Raw genomic sequence first — 7,661 nt, 5'->3', positions numbered from 1 at the left:
TGATGATGACTATTTGAGGAATTCTATTGGATATTTGCAGGATGCGATGGAATAATTTATTACTAAATATAAAATGCTTCGCCGTATTCGTCAATGTTTTATTAAAAATTACATGACATGAAAGTGTAGTCACGCTTTTCTATTCTCGTCGAGTCGTGTATTATTATTTGACTTTAATTGATCACAAAGAATTGAAGCCGTCCCCGCTACCTCCTATGATTTTTACGTGATTTTTGCTTGGGTTCGAGATCTCAGGGAAGGTTCGGCCTTGTGGCTAGAGGTAGGGGTTAACGCAGTAGGGCCCCCCGAGCTGTTAAGGCCACTCGGGACGCCTGAGGAATAACACAAACTTTCTGGAAGATATTTGATGAATTTATTACATCACAGCCCTATACATGGTGCTGCCAGTTCTGGCCGTAACGGTTTTCCCGACGCGACTAGTCACACGCGCAGAACACTTCCTCAGTGGCGGCACACGATTTTAATGCGCGTGAGGGGCAGACTTGTACACGTGATGCGGCGGTTACAAAATACACTCTAACATGACGAACGATATCTTGACGAACAAAACACTTCACTATACCTAACACTTAATGTACTGGGCTAGCGGCACATAGGCCCGTGTCTCCGACGACTCTACGTGATACTTAGATGTGTCCCAGGGACTGATTCGTTAGTACATTTGGTGGCACGATACCGTGCAGTGGTGATACCTAAACTCTAACATGAAAGATTACACTTCGACGAGCAAACATTTCACTACTACATAACACTTTTTATACTGGGCTAGTGGCACGTAGGCCCGTGTCTCCAGCGACTCTACGTGATGCCTAGATGTGTCCCAGGGACTGATTCGTTATTACGTTCGGTGGCACGTGTCGCCTTCTGGCTACCCCGTGCGGGCAAAAACTAAGTAGCCGGTAAGCTAAGTTGGGGCGTGAAGCGCCGACGTAAAGTCTCGTAGACTCCCCACAGTACTAACGTATTATGTAGAACACTCATCTTGGAGCACTGATTTAATTAAGTGAAATAACTCATGGTAGATTGAGGCCGGCTGCTTCACTGTACGTAAACGATTATGAAAATATTATACTATTGAAACTACATGTCGGTGAAAGCAAAGGTTGATGGTTCCGCGTTGCGCGCAGGCTGCCGGCCTGTCGGAGCTCCTGAAGGACACTGCCGGTGTCGCCGGGCGCGACCCCCCTCCCCCGCCAGCCCTCCAACAGAAACGTGTGAATTTCGCGGGAAACTGAACCGGCCAGGTTCGGGACAAAGCGCACAGTGAAACATGATTTTGAAAGGACTGAAATATTAATTGATGAAAAATAATGTTTAATAAAAACCTGTGGAAAAATATACATAAATTAATTTGTTGTAGTGGGGCGGACGGATATGCCACACTCGGCCGGAACCTTCTGCCGGTGTATCACTCATTGCCTGGCATTCGCCTCATCGCACGAACTACACTTTGCTGCGCGCACGAGCACGTTCGGTGCCCACGCCTTTGCGAGACTTTGATGAGGCATAGCGGTCTATGCGACATGGAGGAGCATTGGCGGTTGGCGTCAAATGCCCTGCCTTCTCTGAGACCGCTATGTGCATCAACACCTCGCTTCACACGCTGAGCACTTCACTGACGTTTGCCGCACTACGAGCCCTACACTACGCGGTGGAGTGGTGGTGTGTTGTGATGCAATGATTCTGCCCTGAATGCCTCTCCCACTCAATGAATGACAAGGGGGTACGCCCTGACCCATGTCCGTTATCCACCTGGGACTGGGTGGCGACGTGCGCCTCTCCTAGCTCAATATAGTGACAAGTGGGTGGGGGGGTCAGTGTGGTCGAGGTGTGGCGTGGTGGTGGAATGGATGATGTGGATGGGGGGGATGATATGGGTCCGGCCACGATTGTTGGCACCACTGGAACGTCCCCTACGGGCTGCGCCTGGGTGGAATAGCTCGACGGGGACCTGGACCACTCGTACTCCGCCAGGTAGGCTGGGGGTCGGCGGGCCCTCTGTGGTTGTGTGGTGGGGACTCTGCTGGTGTAAGTCTCTACTGGGCAGAGTCTGGTAGGCTCCCTCGTGTCCGGTTGGGTGGTCGGGCAACTCGTCTCCACTGTGGGGACAGGAGTGAACTCTACCAGCTCGCTGTCGTCCGCGCAGCACGTCCTGACCGGGGCCCGACGTCTGTGGGTGGGGCGCCTATCCCTATTGTCTGGTGCCTCCTCCCCGTCCTCGGGCTCGTCCACGGACACCCAGAACGTGGCATCCGCCAGGCTGAGGTCCAGCGGCCACAGTGGCTCGTCGTCCTCCCCCTCAGAGACCTCTTCCCCTCCTCATCAGGAAACTAGACCAACGGACTCCCCACCTCCGCGGGAACGTGCGGAACTGAGGCTAGCGGCACCGGGGACCTGATCGGGGTGTCCCGGAGGTCGGGTTCGGTGCATTCAGGTGCCTGATCATGGCTACACCCGTCTGGGTCCCCCGTGTGCGTGTCCCCCCGGGTGGTGAGTTCAGGTTCTACTCCTTCCCGCGGTGTATCTGTGGCCTCCTGGAGTGTGGTGGATGATGAAGACGGGGTCACTGGGCCAACTCTGACCCCGTGTGCGACTAAGCGCAGGTCATCCCGGTGCACTTAAGCGTGCCGCCCCCTTGGCGTCCGGACCGCATAGGATGAGGGGCCCGTCCTCCACAGGACCTCCCGCGGCTCCGACCATCGGGGCGCTAGCCCCGCACAAAAGTTACGCGCCCCGGACGACAAGTGGTGCTGCCTGATGTACTATGGCTGACCTGGCTCGATCGGGGGTGGGGGGTGACTACTCATGGGCATGTAGGCCGCCAGGAATTGGGCCTGTTGTTGTCTGGCGTGCTCCCTACCCTCCTCACGATTGGGGCGCACCACTGTGCCCATGGCGACGTCGGCCATCCTGCTTTCCCCTGGCAATGCCAAGTTTTTCCCGTACAGGAGCTTGGCAGGAGAATGTCCGGAGGCGGCATTGGTGCGGCGCCGGAGACAATACAACAGTTTTGGCAGATGGACGTCCCAATTGGAGTGGTCGTCCCTCAACCTTAGCAGCAGCTGTGCCTTGACCTCCTGGTTTCTCCTCTCAGTGGGGTTGGCCTGGGGATGGTAGATGGGGGTGTTGTGGTGGTCGAGACCCCATCGGCGACAGTCAGCTCTCCAGCACCTCCCACTGAACTGACAGCCGTTGTCTGTCAACAGCATGCGCGCGAAACCATACCACGGGAATATTTTGTGGTCCAGCAGGGCGGCTATGGTTCCCGCGCGCACGTTGGACACCGGGAAGGCCTCGACCCACCGGGTGAAAATGTCAGTGATGACGACCAAGAAACTCTTTCCCCGGGTGGTCCGCGGGTAGGGCCCCATTATGTCCAGGGCCAGGGTGTGAAACAGGTCGCGGGGCCGGCGGGTACGCTGCTGTTCCACTCCGTCAGACCACCTCGTCTTCCTCTGCTGGCACTGCTGGCAGCGCCGCACCAGGTACCGTACGTCCCGCGTCACCCCTGGCCAATGGAAGGTCTTATGGGCGTCTAACTGTGTCTGGTGCGCACCTGGGTGTCCCGCCAGCTCGTGCCTGTGGTGGAAGCCCATGACCTGCTCACGGGCACCGAGCGGCACATGAAGGCACCAGGCGTCCATGTCCCCTGGTACCCGGGTCTCCAACACCCCGTCTACGCACCTGTGGTAGGGGTGAGCCTGCTCCCCACATGACCGCACCTCGCCCTGTGTGGGGTCGTCTGTCCGCTGGGCCTGTTTCACGAATTCCACTAATTCACTCAGGATCTCCACAGGCAAGACGGCAGGATGGTCGGGGGCCCTTGGGATGTGAAACAATGTTGCGGGCGCCTTCCCCGGAGTGACTGGAGGCGCGACTCCCTCTGGCGGCAACAGACCCTCCCAGTCCTGGTCATCCTGAAAGGTGTTGTGTGGGTCGGGATGGCGCGACAGCTCATCGGCGAACTGGTTGTCCCGTCCAGAAACGTGCTCGACCGCGAAGTCGAAGTTCTGGAGCATCAGCGCCCACCTCGTAAACTTCAACTTGCGGCCCTGGGCAGAGTCCAGCCAGCGGAGACACTGGCTGTCTGTCCGCAGCGTGAACCGATGGCCCTTCAGGTGGTGGCGGTAGTGGCGCATAGCCCAAATGACGGCCATGCACTCCTGCTCGTTCACATGGTACTGCCGTTCGGGCTGGCCGAACTTGGCGCTGGCGTACTCCACCACCCGGCACACCCCTTTGTCCCCCACTTGGTACAGGATGGCCCCCATCCCCTCCTGACTGGCATCTGTCTGAAGGAACAGGGGAAGGTCAGACTGCAGATAGGCGAGCTGGTGGCACTCGCGGAACTGTCGTTTTACCACATCCAGGGCGGCGTCCCCCTCGCTGGTCCACTGAAACCGGAGCTTGGGTGACAGCAAGTCCGTCATCGGGGCTGTGATGCAGGCGAAATGCGGAATGAATGAGCGCAGCTAGTTGAGAAGGCCCATCAACTTCTGCAGCTGCTTGCGGGTTCGTGGGGCGGGTTTGGACTCAATAAGGTTCAGGTGCTTTGGCAGAGGGCGGCAACCCTCTGCGTCCACTATGTGCCCCAAGTACTCCAGCTCAGCCGCACCCACGTGGCATTTCTGGGGGGCGCACGTGAGGCCGTGTTTGGCCAGCTGCTCAAGGACCAGGCCGAGGTGCCGGGCTTGGTTCTCCCACGGCCGTGACCATATGATGACGTCATCCAAGTACGCGGCGGCGAACTCGCCGGCGTACCCGTCTAACACACGCACCATCATGGCCTGGAAGGTCGCGGGGCCGTCCATCAGCCTGAACGGCATGGCACAGAACTGGAAACGTAGGCCATCAGGGGCAGTGAACGCGGTCTTCGGGCGATCCTCTGGACGTATGGGCACCTGCCAGTACCCGGACTTGAGGTCCAGGGACGTGAAGATGCGGGCGTCGCCCAGCCCTGCCAAAGCGTCCGTTATGTTGAAAAGCGGTGGTGGGGCGGGTATGGTTACTGAATTGACTGGTTTGAAATTAACACAGAAATGCATGGAGCCATCTTTTTTGTTCACCATGACAATCTGGCAGTTGTATAACGACTCACTGGGCTCGATGACTCCATGGCGTAGCATTTCTGTGATCTGGGTCTGGATGATGTGCCTCTCAGTGGGTCCGAACCCGTACGAGTTTACGAACTGGGGTTGGTGAGGTCGGGTGGGGATGGTGTGTTCCGTGGTTGTGGTACGGCAGAGCATGTCCGTGGCCGTAAACACCTGTGGCTGTTGGGACAGGACACTGTTTATGAGCTCTACATGGGCAGCGGGTACACCATTTCTCAGGTCCGCGAGCGTGATGGGTGTTCCCTGTTTGGCAGGTGGCCGATAGCCCAGGTTGTAAACCGTGCGCCGCTCGTGATGGCCAACATGTAGTCTCCCCTCCCTGACCACCACAGTGGCGTCCTCCTGCGCTAGCTAAGGCAGTCCTAGGATTAGCATCTCCCGTAGCCCATCTACTACTAGTGCTGTTGTGTGGCTGACCTGATCCCTGATGGAGAGGATGATGTTCGTGCGACCGACAATACCAGCTGTTACCCCCTTCGTCGCTAAATGTACCTCCTCCGCACCTGAGTCAATGTCCCGTACGCTCGAGCACTGAGCCGACACATATATGTGTGGCTGGTGGCCGTGTCTACAAGGGCATGCACTGGCTGTCCATCCATCCTGACGGGAATCCTGAGTAAATGACCTGCCCCAGGTCCCAACTGCACTAATTGGAACGACTCACCGCACTGATACAGGGGCGCTGCCGGTGTCGCCGGGGCCACCTGGTGTCCGGTGCGGCTTGCCGACGACCAGGTGCGGGCCGCTGATGAGTCGGGTGAGCGGCGCCCGTCCGTCCTGATGGGGCGCGCCAGGGCGACAGTGGAGGCCAGGCAAGGGTTCCAGGGACAGTGGCCAGCCATGGCAGTACCACCTAGCGGGCGTTTCCCAACGTGGGACCACCCGCCCCGTGGGCTTGCCAGAGAGCTGCCCGTGTGGGACAGACGTCGTGCCAGTGGTACTGCTCTTCGCGGCAGTACTTACAGTGCGGGGCCCCCTGGTTTGGTGCCCCGGTGGTTTCCCTGGTTGCGGCGCATCGGAATGGCTGCTCCCCCTGTTGCCTCGGCACTGGCGTCACATATGGTACCAGAGCCCTGGAGTCCTCGGGTGCCGCTAACGTCGGTGGTGACGCTCCTGGCCGTCGGGTAGATGGCTCGCGACCTTGGTGAACGATTTGCATGTCGCGCTCCACCTCGTTCGCCAACCGCAAGAACGTCTCCAGTCCCCTGTCGGTGGCGGATCTAAGAAATGGCTGCAGTTCGGGCAGCATCAGCTGGACGACTACTCCTAGCATGCTGCTGTCGTCCTCTCCGTCTGCCAGTCGTCGGTGGAGCCGTGCCTTGGACCTGATGAAGGCTTCCGCGCTCTCCCCTGCCTCCTGAGGCCGGCAGAACAGTGATTGTTGACAACGGGCCCAAGCACGGGCGTCGTTGAAACATTCCTCCAGTCCGTTAGTGAAGTCGCCCCACTCCATGCCATATTCTCCGGCTGTGGCCCACCAGTAAAGGGCACACCCCCTCAGCTGATCGCACACCTTCTCCGTCCACTCGTCTGTAGAAACCGTGTATCGTGCCAGCCTGTCCCGGCATGTCCGTAGGAACTTTGCGGGGTCCTCGTGCTCCCACCCTCTGAACTCCGGTAGTTTGGGTGCCGCCGGGGTGCGGTGCGATAGGAGGCGCCAGCATCGCTGACAGTCTGTCCAGCGCGAGCTGGCATGCGTGGCACATGAACAGCTCATTCCTGAAGTTGAGGAACTCCCGGGCCTCGGTGCACGAGCGGTGCCTCACGGTGCCGCACTGACGGCAGAACGCCACCTCATCAGGCCGCCGATGACACCCCCTCGCACCGCACTTAAATGTAAACGTCTGCCCTGGTTTTCCGTCGTCAACATCCGGTTTGGGCTTCTTCTCCGTGTCACAGGTACAGTTGGCGAAAGTCCCAGCCGCGGCATGATTTACCGGCAAGCCTGGCAGAAGGCATGCATGGCATACTCCTTCCATGTCTATGCTCACGGCTCCGTCACGGCTCATGTGCATGCGCGTAGCAGCGACGCAGCTGCACCACCCAATCCCTGTTAAAGGCGCGCTGACTTCCGCTCCCACAGCCGTTATCGCGCCTGGCGTGTAACTTGATGCACGCCTTTATCGCGTCTAGCGCGTAACTCGACGCGCGCCTATCACCAGGTGCCCGCTCCTTTGGCCGTCTGCGCGTCGCGTTCGTTTCCGCGCGATTCCTTTGTTCCTACATGAGCCCTCACTGGTACACTAATTTTGAAGCACTGTGAATTTAGAAGATTTGAAAGTTATTTTAAAAAAAAAGCCACACTAGTCAGCGCCATTTTGATGCCGTCCCCGCTACCTCCTATGATTTTTACGTGATTTTTGCTTGGGTTAGAGATCTCAAGGAAGGTTCGGCCTTGTGGCTAGAGGTAGGAGTTAACTCAGTAGGGCCCCCCGAGCTGTTATGGCCACTTGGGACGCCTGAAGAATAACACAAACTTTCTGGAAGATATTTGATGAATTTATTACGGCACAGCCCTATACATGG

The sequence above is a fragment of the Bacillus rossius genome, chromosome 1 (assembly GCF_032445375.1).
Source record: "Bacillus rossius redtenbacheri isolate Brsri chromosome 1, Brsri_v3, whole genome shotgun sequence".
Classification (NCBI taxonomy): domain Eukaryota; kingdom Metazoa; phylum Arthropoda; class Insecta; order Phasmatodea; family Bacillidae; genus Bacillus; species Bacillus rossius.
Note: the sequence above shows the minus strand (reverse complement) of the source record.